This window comes from Triticum urartu, chromosome 6 (assembly GCF_003073215.2).
Source record: "Triticum urartu cultivar G1812 chromosome 6, Tu2.1, whole genome shotgun sequence".
Taxonomy (NCBI): domain Eukaryota; kingdom Viridiplantae; phylum Streptophyta; class Magnoliopsida; order Poales; family Poaceae; genus Triticum; species Triticum urartu.
The window spans coordinates 135,832,769-135,851,273 of NC_053027.1; positions in this window are offsets into that span (position 1 = coordinate 135,832,769).

An 18,505-nucleotide genomic window follows, 5' to 3' on the forward strand; every position below is an offset into this window, starting at 1 on the left:
CTGCTGGAAGGGATTCTTCAAGCTTTGTCGGTGGTGCTGGTGCTCATTCCCATACTACTTGCTTCGCCAGCCGGTTGGTATTTGCTCCTCCTACAAACTGTGTTTTTGATCTGATTTCGCTCTTTACTTACTAGTATTTGTTACATGTGCCATTTTTAATTGGTTCACAATCTAGTATGGTATTTGCAAAGCAAACCTATCTTTCCGCAAAGATGAAACTAGTGTAGCAACTTCTTTGTGTTGAGAACGTTACATATACATTTTTTATATTATCCTTGTGGGTGCATTCAATGTACTCGACTGTCATCTTGATTTGGTCAGACATGAAAGAAGACAATCTTAACATAAAGTGCAAGAACTAGGGTGCAAGCCCAAGTAGATCGCATGTGGTGTATTGATGGGTCCATACGAGTTATTTGGAGTTTCAGCTGCAATAATTATCTGGTGTTCTTTGCCTCGACCAAAATGGTCAAAACAAGGTAAGATGCTCAGAATATATGGATGTTCTTATGTTGGCAAAGTTATTGTCATGAGAGCGCACATGGTTTAGTTGCAGTTGTTTTCAAAGTAAGAGTATCGATCCCACAAAGAGCCGACGAAATGGCATTTTCCCTCTTATATAGGTTTACCATGTGCCTGCAAGTTATTATAGATCCCAAGAAAAATCGATGCATAAAGTGAAATATTGCAAGTATGTTCAAGCAAGAATTAAAGTGTGCGAGAATAATAACTAAGTGAAGGATCAAAGACGCCTTAAATGTCGACTAGAGGGGGTGAATATGCGACTACCAAATTAAATTCTTTTCTTAGTTGCTTTTAGAGCTAATAGTTCTCTAGAAATGCAACTAGGTGATACAACTCTATATGATGTGTTATAACAAGCTAGCAAGCTACACAAGGCAACACACAAGCAAGTGAAAAACAAAAATTAAAGCTAGGGTTAACAAACAACCGAAAGTGGTGGAGGTGATGTAATCTGAAGTTCACACACTTGAGGTATGGTAATCTCCGTTGGAGAGGGAGGGACAATGAATGCTCCCACAACAATCACGGTCTCACTTTGTTCTCCAAGAACCTCAAGCGACATATGCTTAGATTTGTTCCACTAGGGGTAGCTCCTGCCCCTGGGATGAATTCCAACCCTCACAAACGAGCCCGAGGCACAACCACGCGATTTGGAAGCTCCTGGGATACACCAGTCGTCTAGGGTTCCCCAAAAATCCAAGAGTAACAAGACTTCCTAGCATCTCATGGGGAATCAACAAATTCAAGTTTTTCTTGAATGGATTGGTAGATCAGGTGATCCTCTTGCGCTCTCTAAAATATAGAGTGGATTGAATGGCTATAGAGGAATAAAAATGAAAGATTGAAACTTTTGGGTCAATGGTGTGAGCGTAGTGGAGTCATCCCCTTCTCAAGGAAGAAGGAGGGTATATATACGTCAACCCAAAATTCTATCCGTACACTGTCCAGTTATGTCAAAAAAGCTGACTAGGGTCAAGCAAAACAACATGTTTGATGTTCCGGCAGGATGTCCGACACAATGTCTGAGCTTGTCCAGTAGCATATGCATGGGATCAAAGATTGCCTTGGAATATCTGACGAAACTTCCGACCTTTAGATATCTTATCGGACAATCCGACCAAATGTATGTCACTATTCAGTAGCACAAACTAGAGAGAATTCACGGCACCCTTTCTCACGTAGAGTGTGGATGGTATTTGGCTTTATGTGTTCAATGATTCTACATAATAGATCCATGGCGCATCCACTCTTAATAGTACGGCATACCTATGACTCAAAAATGAGAAATTGTTGGTGGAGAAATTGGCGTTTCATCTTTTTTGTCCTTTTTGCTTCTGGGGTCGCCGATATGTTTCATTTTCATAGATGTGTAAACTGAAAGCATGCCCAAAACATAGTTAGTTGTCTAATGTTTATTGTCATTAACACCAAAACCATCATTAGGGGTGCATGTTCTTTCACTAAGAATAAGAACAAAAGAGAGTAATGAAAATTACAGAAATTGCATTAGGCTTAAAGGTGTTCTTCGGGAGTCAAGATTCACCACTTGTATTTATGGTACTTAAATGTGTAAAAACACAACCTTTGGTTCATACATGTAATTTATGTTATATGTGTATTGTGTGGGCGGAGCCAATAATAAGATACGTGCATACTGTGAGAGCGTCGTACCACCCACGCCAACATTGTCTCTCCAATACCTACTGGTGTAGTATGATGGTGATAAAGGGTCTCCACATGGATGCGGCATAAAACACATGGGTCTTTGTTTTTCCCTTATCAATGATCTGCTAAGGAGAGAGGTAGCTTTTGTCATTGTTGTACCCCTAGCCCCACACCACAAAGATAATAACATCCTTCAAGTCCACAAGGGCTAAAAATTGTGCAATTGACGTTCACACAATATTGTGAAGAACAATACCACAATCATATAACAAATACACCCGCCGATGCAAAAAAAGTGTCGTGACTTTAGTTTACCTTTAGTTCAAATTTGAACTAAAGTCACAACACTTCTTTTGGATCAGAGGGAGTATCATATATCTTATCTGCATTCAGTTCATATAAATACTAGGGTTCCTCCATATCCCCTATAACTAGGGAAATTACTCAGACATAGAGGCACGAGACATCATCGAGGTGTTCATGGCAATAAACATAAATGATTAATGTTATACATGTACAAATCCACATTAGGTTTGGGATTACATTAACAAGGTAAATGGAGGAGTCGATATCGAGGACCTAGATGATGGTGCTGATGATGATTGGAGTCATGGCCTCCATGATCGATGTTATGGCAAGGTGGTGCCCTTCTGCCGCATCCCCCTCCGGATCACTTCCGGAGGTGGGGTTTCTACTTCTGTTTCGTGACTTGGAGCCTCTCCGTTCATCAAATATGAGATCCGATTGCACCGGTGGAAATAGTCGACCAGGGGGAGGCGATGCCATATGGTACAACTGCTGGTACGGGTGGGTGCGCTCATACTGCGCGTCATATTCTCTTCTCGAGAGGTGAACACATCCTAGTTTGAAACAGATGTGCTCATTTATAAAAACAATTTGGAATAATTAGCCTTAATTTAGAAAATGGTTTCGCTTATTTTTGGAAAACTGATTTCACTTATTTCAACCAAAAAACATATAAAAATACAATTTCACTTATTTCAAAACATTGGTTTCACTGAATTAAAAAAACTTATTTCAGAAACCAGATTTCACTCATTTAAAATGTTGAAATTAAAACATGTTTGAAATGCATCCAAGTTTGATCTTGTTCTAAAGCTCTTGGTGTGAGGAATTCAAATATATAAAACATTTTCAAACATAACAGTATAGTTTAAATGATATGAATGTTTTTCTACTATGTACTGCAGGGATAAGGGAGGCAATCCAACTCAATAGGTCCTCCTTGTATTTACCGAAAAAAGCTTTTCGTCCTGCTTTATATATAAAGCCAACTGCCAGAGCCACAAAGGATACAAAGGTTCACACGCCATACACACAAGTACAACATAAGGACGATAGCAAGTACCGGTGTTCTGCTGAGGGCACAACTGAACAAGCCCAAAAAAGAAGAAAACAACAATGCGGAGAGGTCAACACGGCATCTAATCCGGCTCGGGGGGGGGATCGGCGGCGATAAGCGGAATGCCATCAAGCAAAGGTAGGCGATGAAGGCAGAGATGGCATCACGATCTTGGGGGCCGCTAAGCGGCTACCAAAGCTGCAAGTAACCAGACAGTTTGAAGAGAGTGTTAGTAGCACCTCAGAGCGGAATGCGCTGAATCACTAGTCTATTGTGGGTCGTCCATAGAGTCCAGGCGAGGACCCCAATCTCCACCCACCTAATGTGGTGAGTGTATAGGGGGAAGGCCTGAAGTTCAGCGAACATGTCGGGGAAATTGGTGTGGCACTAAAGTCCACCAACCGCCTCCCGAAAGCAACTTCAAAGGAATGGGGCGGACACGTAGGAGAAGAAAATGTGGTTTGAGTCTTCAACAACGCCGCAAAGTGGGCAAAGTCTGTTACCTAGAACATTTCGCTTATGGACCTCCACATCGGATAGGATCCTGCCACGAATCCATTGCCACATGAAGATCCTAATCTTTAGAGGTAGGCGGATGGCCCACACCGCCGTAAGAGGAAGAGGTGCGGTGGAGGGGGCAATGGCCTGGTAGAGGGACTTGGTGGAGAAGATGTCCGACGGCTCCAAGCGCAAAGCTATACGATCAGACACGGAGTCCACATCAGGCTCATGGAGGGCAATGCAATCAAGCAACTCATGCCAAGCCGCAAGATCCGGAGGCCCAAATGGCCGCTGGAAAGCGAGGTGCCATAAGTCAATAAGGGCACTCTCGACAGAAATCCTGGGGTCAACCGCGACGGAGAAGAGGTTGGGGAAGCGGGCAGCGAAGGGGATGTCCCCGGCCCATCGGTCAAACCACAACAGAGTCGCAGCACCGGAGCCAATTGAAATTGAGGTCCCGATGCAGAGAACCGAGAGCAACCGGATGACGGACTGCCAGAATTGGGAGCCGCCAGAGCGCTGATAGAAGGCAAGTGGTTGCCCACGCAGGTACTTGTTTCCGGATGATGTCGAGCCAGAGACCACCTTGCCCCTGAGCGATGCGCCAGAGCCATCAGGACAGAAGAGAAATGGTCATACGCTTTGAGCACATGATCCTGAGCACCCCCTTGATCATGGGTTTGCAAATGTCAGGCCAACTGACCATGTGGTACTTTTGTTTATTATTATCTCCTGCCCAGAAGAATCTCGCCTGGACTTTAGTGATCTCATGATGCAAAGTCTCGAGACGGCTGTAGAAACTCGTGAGAAATAGGAGAAGACTGGATAGAGATGAATTGATAAGAATCGTCCGGGCTGCCTTAGATAGCCGCCTACCCTGCCAAGGCTCAATACAGAGCTGCAGTTTGTCCATGGTTGGCCGCAGGTCGACGACGGAGTGCCGAGAGTCACTAATGGGAATCCCCATGTAGGTCGTGGGGAAGGAGCCCAGATGACAGTTAAGCCGGCTGGCGATGCTCTGGCACTTGTCGGGAGAGTATGCCATCACCATCACATCACTCTTGTTAAAGTTGATCTTGAGGCCCGACATCTATTGGAAGCAAAGGAGGAGAAACTTCAAGTTGGAGATGTCCGCGTCAGAACCCTGCACCATAATTATGGTGTCATCGGCATACTAGAGGAGGGAAATCCCACAACCACTAGTCAGGTGAGGTGTAATCCCATGGATATGGCCAGTCGCCTTCGCCTTGTCAAGGATGGAGGCGAGGGCGTCCACCACCATGTCAAACAAGAAAGGGGAGAAGGGATTGCCTTGCCTAACCCCACAAAGGGTGTGGAAGTAGGGTCCGATCTTCCCGTTAATGTTAACGACAGTCCGACCACGGGAAACCATTTGCATCACGTAGGTGACCCAACGGTCGTCGAAGCCTTTCCAGAGTAAAACTTCCCAAAGGAAGGACCAGCGTACCATATCGTAGGCTTTATGGAAATCGATCTTCAAGTAGACCCCCTTGAGGTGTCTCGAGCGGACCTCGTGAAGGACCTCATGAAAGACTAGAACCCCGTCCAGGATATAGTGGCCTTGGATGAAGGCCGATTGGTTGGGGTGGGTAATGCGGTCCGCAAGCAGGGTCACCCTATTGGCGTACCCTTTCGCTAGAATATGGAAGATCACGTTGATCACCGTGATTGGGTGGAACTGACAGATGTCGGATGCCCCTAACACTTTGGGAATAAGCAAAATGATCATGTAGTTAAGGCAGCCTAGTCAATGGAACCCAGATATAACTCGTCGAAGATGTCCATGATCTCTAGTTTTATCACATTCCAGAAGGTCTGGAAAAATTTAGCCGGAAGGTCGTCGGGCCCTGGGGTCGACGACGAGTTCATGCCTTTGATGGCATCCCAGACCTCACCCTCAGAGAAGGGGGCGGTCAGTGTGGCGTTCTCAGTAGGGGAGACCCGAAGGTGCTCAGCCTAGTAGTCAGGAGAAAGCGCAAGCCCTCCCCGAGGGGAGGTAGAGAAGAGGTCTTTATAGAAGCTGTCGACGTGAGCGCGGGTGTCTCTAGGGCACTGCAAGAGATTCGCCCCATCCCAAAGGAGGGGGGTGGTGTTGCGCCAACGCTGACCATTGGCTATGGCTTGAAAGTAGGTTGTGTTCGCGTTGCCCTTCAGGTCCCATTTCTGGGAGCCATGCAACCGCCAATATGCCTCCTCGTCAGCGTAGATGACGGAGAGTTGATCCTCCAGATCGTAGCGAAGGAGCCACTCCTCGGGAGAGAGGCCAGAGGAGTCAGCTCGGAGGTCAAGGGCCTGGATGGATACAAGAGGATGGCTTTTTTCGCTCACGGAGATCACGACCCAAGTTGGGGCTCCACCCCTTCATGAACTGGCGGGCCCGCTTGGCACAAAACTGCCAGGAGTCTATAGCCGAGGGGGTGGGCCCGAGCCTCCAACTAGTGGACACGGACGGCATCAAAAAACCCAACCTGGGACAGCCAGAAGGTCTCAAAGCGGAATCGCGGGGGGGGGGGGGGGGGGCTAGGGGGCGCTCGTCTTTAGAGGACAAAAGCAGCAGAATTGTGGGTTTATGATCAAGATTATCTATGAACAATATTTGATCCTTCTCTGAATTCTTATATGCTTGATTTAAATATCTTTGCAAGTCTCTTCGAATTATCAGTTTGGTTTGTCCTACTAGATTGATCTTTCTTGCAATGGGAGAAGTGCTTAGCTTTGGGTTCAATCTTGTGGTGCTCGATCCCAGTGACAGAAAGGGAAACGACACGTATTGTATTGTATTGTATTGTATTGTTTCCATCGAGAATAAAAAGATGTGGTTTATATCATGTTGCTTGAGTTTATCCCTCTACATCATGCCATCTTGCCTAATGCGTTACTCTGTTCTTATAAACTTAATACTCTAGATGCATGCTGGATAGCGGTCGATGTGTGAAGTAATAGTAGTGGATGCAGAATCATTTCGGTGTACTTGTCACGGACGTGATGCCTATATACATGATCATGCCTGGATATTCTCATAACTATGCGCTTTTCTATCAATTGCTCGACAGTAATTTGTTCACCCACCGTAGATTATGCTATCTTGAGAGAACCCACTAGTGAAACCTACGGCCCCCGGGTCTATTCTCCATCATATTAATTTACCGTCAACTAGTTATTTCTGTCACCATTTATTTTGCAATCTTTACTTTTCAATCTATACAACAAAAATACCAAAAATATTTATCTTATTATCTTTATCAGATCTCGCTTTTGCAAGTGGTAGTGAAGGGACTGACCACCCCTTTATCACGTTGGTTGTAAGGTTCTTGATTGTTTGTGCAGGTACGAGGACTTGCGTGTAGTCTCCTACTGGATTGATACCTTGATTCTCAAAAATTGAGGGAAATACTTACGCTACTTTGCTGCATCACCCTTTCCTCTTCAAGGGAAAACCAACACATGCTCAAGAGGTAGCAAGAAGGATTTCTGGCGCCGTTGCCGGGGAGATCTACGCACAAGTCCAGACATACCAAGTACCCATCACAAACTCTTATCCCTCGCATTACATTATTTTCCATTCGCCTCTCGTTTTCCTCTCCCCCACTTCACCCTTGCCATTTTATTCGCCTCTTTTTCGTTCGCCCTTTTCCGTTCGCCTTCTTTCGCTTGCCTCTTGTGTGATTGTGTGTTGGATTGATTGTTTGTCACGATGGCTCAAGGCAATACTAAATTGTGTGACTTTTCCAATACCAACAATAATGATTCTATTAGCACTCTGATTGCTCCTCTTACCGATGCTGAATCTTGTGAAATTAATACTGCTTTGCTGAATCTTGTCATGAAAGATCAATTTGCTGGCCTTCCTAGTGAAGATGCCGCTACTCATCTAAACAGCTTTGTTGATTTATGTGATATGCAAAAGAAGAAAGATGTGGATAATGATATTTTTAAATTGAAGCTATTTCTGTTTTCTCTTAGAGATCGTGCTAAAACTTGGTTCTCCTCTTTGCCTAAAAATAGTATTGATTCATGGAATAAGTGCAAAGATGCTTTTATCTCTAAGTATTTTCCTCCCGCTAAGATCATCTCTCTTAGAAACGATATTATGAATTTTAAGCAACTTGATCATGAGCATGTTGCACAAGCATGGGAGAGGATGAAATTAATGATACGTAATTGCCCTACACATGGTTTGAATTTATGGATGATTATACAAAACTTTTATGCTGGATTGAATTTTGCTTCTAGAAACCTTTTGGGTTCGGCCGCGGGAGGCACTTTTATGGAAATCACTTTAGGAGAAGCTACTAAACTCCTAGATAATATTATGGTTATTTATTCTCAATGGCACACCGATAGATCTACTAGTAAAAAGGTTCATGCGATAGAAGAGATTAATGTTTTGAGTGGAAAGATGGATGAACTTATGAAGTTGTTTGCTAATAAGAGTACTTCTTCTGATCCTAATGATATGCCCTTGTCTACTTTGATTGAAAATAATAATGAATCTATGGACGTGAATTTTGTTGGTAGGAACAATTTTGGTAACAACACATATAGAGGAAATTTTAATTCTAGGCTGTTCCCTAGTAATTCCTCTAATAATTATGGTAATTCCTACAACAACTCTTATGGAAATTTTAATAAAATGTCCTCTGGTTTTGAGACTAGTGTTAAAGAATTTATGATTTCTTAGAAGAATTTCAATGCTTTGCTTGAAGAAAAATTGCCTAAAATTGATGAGTTGACTAGGAACGTGGATAGAATTTCTCTTGATGTTGATTCTTTTAAACTTAGATCTATTCCACCTAAGCATGGTATCAATGATTCTCTCAAACCAATGAGAATTTCCATTCATGAGTGCAAAGAAAGAACCGCTAGGATGCGTGCTAAAAAGGATTGCTTTGTAAAAGCGTGTTCTTCTAGTTTTCATGATAATAATGATGAAGATCTAAAAGTGATTGATGTGTCCCCTATTAAGTCTTTGTTTGCAAATATGAATCTTGTTAAAGATGGGACTGGAGATGAGTCAACTTTAGTTAAAAGGCGTCCCAACGATTCAGAGTTTTTAGATCTTGATGCAAAATTTGGTAAAAGTGGGATTGAAGAGGTCAAAACTTTACATAGCAATGAACCCACTATTTTGGATTCCAAGGAATTTAATTATGATAATTGATCTTTGATAGATTGTATTTCCTTGTTGCAATCCATGTTAAATTCTCCTCATGCTTATAGTCAAAATAAAGTTTTTACCAAACATATCGTTGATACTTTAATGCAATCTTATGAAGAGAAACTTGAATTAGAAGTCTCTCCCTAGAAAACTTTATGATGAGTGGGAACCTACTATTAAAATTAAGATTAAATATCATGAGTGTTATGCTTTAAGTGATTTGGGTGCTAGTGTTTCCACGATTCCAAAAAGTTTGTGTGATGTGTTAGGTTTCCGTGAATTTGATGATTGTTCTTTAAATTTGCATCTTGCGGATTCCACCATTAAGAAACCTATGGGAAGGATTAATGATGTTATTATTATTGCAAATAGGAATTATGTGCCGGTAGATTTCATTGTTCTTGATATAGATTGCAATCCTACATGTCCTATTATTCTTGGTAGACCTTTTCTTAGAACGATTGGTGCAATTATTGATATGAAAGAAGGAAATATTAGATTCCAATTTCCATTAAGGAAAGACATGGAACACTTTCCTAAAAAGAATATTAAATTACCTTATGAATATATTATGAGAGCCACTTATGGATTGCATACTAAAGATGGCAATACATAGATCTATTCTTGCTTTCATGCCTAGCTAGGGCGTTAAAAGATAGCGCTTGTTGGGAGGCAACCCAATTTTATTTTTGTTTCTGTTTAGTAATAAATAATTCATCTAGATTCTGTTTATATGTGGTTTTATGTTTTTAATTAGTGTTTGTGCCAAGTAGAACCTTTAGGAAGACTTGGGGGAAGTCTTTGTGATCTTGCTGTAAAAAACAGAAACTTTAGCGCTCACAAGATTAGCTGCCATTTTTTTACTGGAAAGTGCGATTAGGTTGATTCTTTTCGCAGATGATTAATAGACAAATTCATCACATCCAAAAATTTATTTCAGAATTTTTGGGGTTACCGAAGTATACGTTTGATACAGATTGATACAGACTGTTCTGTTTTTGACAGATTCTGTTTTTCGTGTGTTGTTTGCTTATTTTGATGAATCTATGGCTAGTATCGGGGGGTATGAACCATAGAGAAGTTGGAATACAGTAGGTTTAACACCAATATAAATAAAGAATGAGTTCATTACAGTACCTTAAAGTGGTGATTTGTTTTCTTATACTAATGGAGCTCATGAGATTTTCTGTTGAGTTTTGTGTTGTGAAGTTTTGAAGTTCTGGGTAAAGATTTGATGGATTTTGGAATAAGGAGTGGAAAGAGCCTAAGCTTGAGGATTCCCATGGCACCCCAAGGTAAAATTCAAGGACAACCAAAAGCCTAAGCTTCGTCTTCGTCCATCGGTAACTTTACTTGAGGCTATATTTTTATTCACCACATGATATGTGTTTTGCTTGGAGTGTCTTGTATGATTTGAGTCTTTGCTTATTAGTTTACCACAATCATCCTTGCTGTACACACCTTTTGGAGTGACACACATGAATCGGAATTTATTAGAATACTCTATGTTGTTCACTTATATCTTTTGAGCTAGATAATTTTGCTCTAGTACTTCACTTATATCTTTTAGAGCACGGTGGTGGTTTTATTTTATAGAAATTATTGATCTCTCATGCTTCACTTATATCATTTTGAGAGACTTTTAGAACAACATGGTAATTTTCTTTGGCTATAAAATTAGTCCTAATATTATAGGCATCCAAGATGGGTATAATAAAAACTTTCATATAGAGTGCATTGAATACTACGAGAAGTTTGATACTTGATGATTGTTTTGAGATATGAAGATGGTAATATTAGAGTCGTGCTAGTTGAGTAGTTGTGAATTTGATAAATACTTGTGTTGAAGTTTGCAAGTGTCGTAGCATGCACGTATGGTGACCATTGTGTGACAAATTTGAAACATGAGGTGTTCTTTGATTGTCATCCTTATGAGTGGCGGTCGGGGACGAGCGATGGTCTTTTCCTACCAATCTATCCCCCTAGGAGCATGCATGTAATGCTTGGTTTTTGATGACTTGTAGATTTTTGCAATAAGTATGTGAGTTCTTTATGACTAACGTTGAGTCCATGGATTATACGCACTCTCACCTTTCCATCATTGCTAGCCTCTTCGGTACCGTGCATTGCCCTTTCTCACCTTGAGAGTTGGTGCAAACTTCACCGGTGCATCCAACCCCCATGATATGATATGCTCTGTCACACATAAACCTCCTTATATCCTTCCTCAAAACAGCCACCATACCTACCTATTATGGCATTTCCATAGCCATTCCGAGATATATTGCCATGCAACTTTCCACCGTTTCATTTATTATGACACGCTTCATCATTGTCATATTGCCTTGCATGATCATGTAGTTGACATCGTATTTGTGGCAAAGCCACCATGCATAATTTATCATACATGTCACTCTTGATTCATTGCCCATCCCGGTACACCGCCGGAGGCACTCATATAGAGTCATGTTTTGTTCTAGTATCAAGTTGTAATCATTGAGTTGTAAATAAATAGAAGTGTGATGATCATCATTAATAAAGCATTGTCCCCAAAAAAGAGAAAAGAAATAAAAGGGACAATGCTACTATCCTTTTTCCACACTTGTGCTTCAAAGTAGCACCATGATCTTTATGATAGAGAGTCTCTTATTTTGTCACTTCCATATACTAGTGGGAATTTTTCATTATAGAACTTGGCTTGTATATTCCAACAATGGGCTTCCTCAAATGCCCTAGGTCTTCGTGAGCAAGCAAGTTGGATGAAGACCCACTTAGTTTCTTTTGTTGAGCTTTCATACATTTATAGCTCTAGTGCATCCGTTGCATGGAAATCCCTAATCCTTGCATTAACATCAACTGATGGGCATCTCCCTAGCCCGTTGATTAGCCGCGTCAATGTGAGACTTTCTCCTTTTTTGTCTTCTCCAGACAACCCCCATCATTATATTATATTCCACCCATAGTGCTATGTCAAGGGCTCATGCTCATGTATTGCGTGAAAGTTGAGAAAAGATTGAGATTACTAAAGTATGAAACAATTGCTTGGCTTGTCATCGGGGTTATGCATGATGAGAGCATTTTTATGTGACGAAAATGAAGCATAGCCAAACTATATGATTTTGTAGGGATAAGCTTTCTAGGGCCATGTTATTTTGAGAAGACATAATTGCTTAGTTAATATGCTTGAAGAATTATTATTTTTATGTCAATATTAAACTTTTGTCTTGAATCTTTCGGATCTGAACATTCATGCCACAATAAAGAGAATTATTATGAAAATTATGTTAGGTAGCATTCCACATCAAAAATTCTGTTTTTATCATTTACCTACTCGAGGACGAGCAGGAATTAAGATTGGGGATGCTTGATACATCTCCAACGTATCTATAATTTTTGATTGTTCCATGCTAATATATTATCTGTTTTGGATGTTTAATGGGCTTTATTATGCACTTTTATATTATTTTTTGGGACTAACCTATTAACCGAAGGCCTAGTGCAAATTGCTGTTTTTTTACCTATTTCAGTGTTTCACAGAAAAGGAATATCAAACGGAATCCAAACAGAATAAAACCTTCGCGAGGATCGTTTTTGGAACAAACGCAACCCAGGAGACTTGGAGTGGATGTCAAGGAAGTAGCGAGGAAGCCACGAGGCAGGAGGGCGCGCCCCCCACCCTCGTGGGCCCCTCGCAGCTCCACCGACCTACTTCTTTCGCATATATATATATATACTCATATACCCTGAAAACATCCAAGAGCACCACGAAACCCTATTTCCACCGCCACAACCTTCTGTACCCGTGAGATCCCATCTTGGGGCCTTTTCCGACGCTCCGCGGGAGGGGGAATCGATCACGGAGGGCTTCTACATCAACACCATAGCCTCTCCGACGATGTGTGAGTAGTTTACCACAGACCTTCGGGTCCATAGTTATTAGCTAGATGGCTTCTTCTCTCTCTTTAGATCTCAATACAAAGTTCTCCTCGATTCTCTTCGAGATCTATTCGATGTAATTCTTTTTGCGGTGTGTTTGTCGAGATCCGATGAATTGTGGGTTTATGATCAAGATTATCTATGACAATATTTCATTCTTCTCTGAATTCTTATATGCATGATTTAAATATCTTTGCAAGTCTCTTTGAATTATCAGTTTGGTTTGGCCTACTAGATTGATCTTTCTTAGAATGGGAGAAGTGCTTAGCTTTGGGTTCAATCTTGCGGTGCTTGATCCCAGTGACAGAAAGGGAAACGACACGTATTGTATTATTGCCATCGAGGATAAAAAGATGGGGTTTATACCATATTGCTTGAGTTTATCCCTCTACATCATGTCATCTTGCCTAATGCGTTACTCTGTTCTTATGAACTTAATACTCTAGATGCATGCTGGATAGCGGTTGATGTGTGGAGTAATAATAATAGATGCAGAATCGTTTCGGTCTACTTGTCACGGACGTGATGCCTATATACATGATCATGCCTGGATATTCTCATAACTATGCGCTTTTCTATCAATTGCTCGACAGTAATTTGTTCACCCGCTGTAGATTATGCTCTATTGAGAGAAGCCACTAGTGAAACCTATGCCCCCCGGGTCTATTCTCCATCATATTAATTTACCGCCAACTAGTTATTTTTGTCACCGTTTATTTTGCAATCTTTACTTTTCAATCTATACAACAAAAATACCAAAAAAATTTATCTTATTATCCTTATCAGATCTCACTTTTGCAAGTGGCCGTGAAGGGACCGACAACCCCTTTATCGTGTTGGTTGCAAGGTCCTTGATTGTTTGTGCAGGTACGAGGGACTTGCGTGTAGTCTCCTACTGGATTGATACCTTGGTTCTCAAAAACTGAGGGAAATACTTACGCTACTTTGTTGCATCACCATTTCCTCTTCAAGGGAAAACCAACACATGCTCAAGAGGTAGCAATGGTGTTGGGTTGTCTCCCAACAAGTGCTTTTCTTTAATGCCTTTTTAGCTAGGCATGATGATTTCAATGATGCTCACATAAAAGATAAGAATTGAAACATAATGGGAGAATCATGAATGCCTAGCACATTTAAGTCTAACACACTTCTGATGCATAGGGATTTTGTGAGCAAACAACTTATGGGAACAAGAATCAACTAGCATAGGAAGGCAAAACAAACATAACTTCAAGATTTTCAACACATATAGAGGAAACTTGATATTATTGCAACTCCTACAAGCATATATTACTCCCTCATTATAATTTTCAGTAGCATCATGAATGAATTCAACAATATAGCTATCACACAAAGCATTCTTTTCATGATCCACAAGCATAGAAATTTTACTACTCTCCACATAAGCAAATTTATTCTCATGAATAGTAGTGGGAGCAAACTTAACAAAATAACTATCATGTGAGGCATAATCCAATTGAAAATTAAAATCAAGAGATGACGAGTTTCATGGTTATCATTATTATTTATAGCATACATGTCATCATAATAATCATCATAGATAGCAACTTTGTTCTCATAATCAATTGGAACCTCTTCCAAAATAGTGGAATCATCATTAAATAAAGTCATGACCTCTCGAAATCCACTTTCATAAATATTATAAGATTCAACACCCTCCAAAATAGTGGGATCATTACCTAGAGTTGACACTCTTCGAAACCCATTTTCAATGATAATTTTATTCCTACTCTAAAAGATATAAGTGAAGTTCATAGAGCATTCTACAAATAATATGTATTTATTAATATCCAAGCTCAAAATATATAAGTGAAGCACACGAAGCATTATATAAAGCCATACTCAAAAGATTTAAGTGAAGCACAAAGAGCATTCTAGAAATCAATGAAGGGCTATCTCACACTAGCAAGGAGCATGTAGGAAAAGAAAAGATAAATGAACGCAAAAGACACATATCATGTGAACCAAACAAAAACTGAGGTATACCGATAATTGTTGAAGAAAAAGATGGGATGCCAACTGGGGCATCCCCAAGCTCAGATGCTTGAGTATCCTTGAAATATTTACTTGGGGTGCCTTGGGCATCCCCAAGCTTGAACTATTGCCTCTCCTTATCCTTCTCATATCAGTAACTCTTCTTCTTCGAACACTTCATCCACACAAAACTTAACAAAAACTTTGTGAGATCCATTAGTATAATAAAGAAAATCACTACATTTAGGTACTGTTGTAAACTCATTCCAATTTAATATTATCATTATATCTACTGTATTCCAACTTCACCATGGCTCATACCCCCCGATACTACCCATAGATTCATCAAAATGAGTGAACAATATATAGAAAACCGAATCTGTCAAGAACAAGACAGTCTGTAGCAATCTGGAACTTCCGTATACTTCTGTAACTTCAAAAATTCTAAAAAATTAGGACAAACTAAAAAGTTTGTAGAGCATTACTGTGTAAAAACGTCAAGATCATGCTCCAGTAAAAAATGAAAATTAAAATACTATAGCAGAAGTTTATGTTTTTCTGCTGCACACACCAAACAAGCAATTTAAGCATCCTAAAGCCAAACCATGACACATTATTTTTATAATACAATGAATAAATACAAGGGGATACTTATTTTTGAGAAACTTCCATGAAAAATTCTACATTGTTTTCATGAGCATGAACACAAGTGTTGAAGGTCGACCCTCACTTCTCCAATGCAAAACCTTCCAATCACTTCTCTTTGTGAAAAAAGTTTTTAGGCATAAGAGGCAAGTATTTTTTATATTTTCATTTTGTAATTTTCTTTTGTTTGTTTCACCACAACTAAACAAAAATAAAAGGGAAAACAAAATCTACTTAGTGAAGAAAGCAAACAAGCATACACGAAAATATCAACCCCATGCTATTGCTCCCCGGCAACGGCGCCAGAAAAGAGCTTGATAATCCTCAAGTGTAAGGAATCATCGTAGAACTTTCCAAAGGTGGAAGTGTTAAGTATGGAGTGTCTAACCCACAAGGAGCTAAAGGTAAGATCAATATTCTCTCAAGTCCTATCTGCCACTGATACGACTCTACGTACACCGAACGTTTGCTTCCAACTAGAAACGAGAAATAAAACTACGTTGTGGGTATGAAGATGATAAATTTGCATGATATCGGAGAACTAAAATATAAAAGTAGGTGCTGTTAATATCAGAAATTCACTTTGGCACATGGGAGCATATGCTCCTACCATCGGAAAAACATTTCAAAATGTCAAAAAAATGCATACAAAAATTTAATGCGTATGCCTGGATATTTTATGTGTGCACGCCAAGTATTGTGGAAAACCGGCATTTTCTATGGCTTGTGTAGAAAAGACAAAGAAATGTCTCATTAAAAGCCCCCTTTAATATTGAATTTTGTCTTTTTCACACGCGACACAAAAGTTATTGGTCTTTCGCGAAACGACTTTGCGAGTACGTATAATGTCGAGATGGACCCGTGAAACATTTTGTTAGAATTTTATGACATTTCAAAATATGTTTAAAGAGCATTATAAAAACCAAGAGCATATGCTCCTGGGTGCCAAAACGGCCCTCTATAGAATATACTACATATAATATAAATAGTGAGTGTGGAATAATGATGGATCGGTGTGCGGCATTGTCCTAGGTAATTGTTGACAAGATTGGTAATCATTATTGCAATTTCATATGAGGGAGAGGCATAAGCTAACTTACTCTCTCTTCTTGGATCATATGCATTTATGATTGAAACTCTAGCAAGTATCCGCAACTACTAAAGATCATTAAGGTAAAACCCAACCATAACATTAACATATCAAGTCCCCTTTATTCCCATACGCTATGATTCACTTATCCGTGTTTGTGTTTTAGTCACCCACGCAACACAGACAATAAGAAAACCATGAACATATTGCAAACCCTACAACGGGGATCCCTCACGCTTGCGCGACACGGAGAGCACCATAGGACAGCACCAATACTAAAACATGCAACTCAAACCAATCTATATCATCAATCAACCGAAAAGACAAAGAAAATCTACTCAAAACATCATAGGATAGCAACACATCATTGGATCATAATATGTGGCATAAATCACCATGTTCAAGTAAGGGATTATAGCGGGGTGCGGGAGAGTGGACCACGTAAAAGAGATGATGATGATGAAGGTGATGTTGATGAAGACGATCACCGCGGTGATGATTCCCCCGATGGCACTTCGGCGCCACCAAGAGAGAGGGGGAGTGGATCTCCCCTTTGTGCTTCCTCCTCCATGGCTTCCCCCTTAGATGGGGCAAGGTTCTTCCTCTGGTCATTGGCCTCCATGACGATGGTGACCCCTCCAGCTTCTTCCTCCATGGCCTCCGGTGATGTTGGCCCCCTCCGGCAGGGTGCCAGAGAGGGGCTAGATTGGTTTTTCATGGCTATAGAGGCTTACGGCGGCGGAACTCCTGATCTCCCTTCTGTTCTGGGGTTTTTAGGATTTATAAGAGGGGTTGACATCGGTTTCACGTCAGGGGCCCCATGAGGCGATGACAAGGACGGGGGGCGCGCCCTAGGGGGGTGCGCCCGCCACCCTTGTGGTGGCCTCGGGGCTCCTCTTCGGTATATTTTCCTTCTAGTATTTTTTATATTTTCCAAAAAAAATCTCCGTTAATCTTGAGCGCATTCCGAGAACTTTTATTTCTGCACAAAAACAACACCACGGTAGTTCTACTGAAAAAAGCGTCAGTTCGGGTTAGTTCTAATCAAATCATACCAAAATCATATGAAATTGTTGTAAACATGGCATGAATACTTCATAAATTATAGATACGTCGGAGACGTATCAGCAGCCTAGCTTCCACTCTGGGGAGACTAGGACACGATCCAGGACTGAACGAGTCGGATCGGCCTGACGGTTGGTCCAGGTAAACCTGGCACCAACCCTATCTAACTCACGGAGACCTAGGTCAGCGATGCAGTCATTGAACATCTACATCCGCATGAAGTTGACATGATCATCGTTCTTGTCCTCCGCAAAGCAGAGGAGGTTAAAATTGCCCCGACCACCACCGGGAGAGTGGAGGCCAAGACCTTCCGCCTGAGTTCCTCAAGGAAGGTGGCGAACCGACTATGGTCCGCAGGGCCGTAAACAATGATGATCTCCCGCTTAAAGTTTATTGACCGCTGATAGAGCTCTAGGCTAACAAAGAACTGTCCGCTGTTCATACCCCCACCTCAAATGTGGCATCCTTCACACCTGAAAGGATGCTACCCGAGTGGCCGGCAATCCCACTAGAAGGGAGCCAGTGCCACACAAACAGGTGG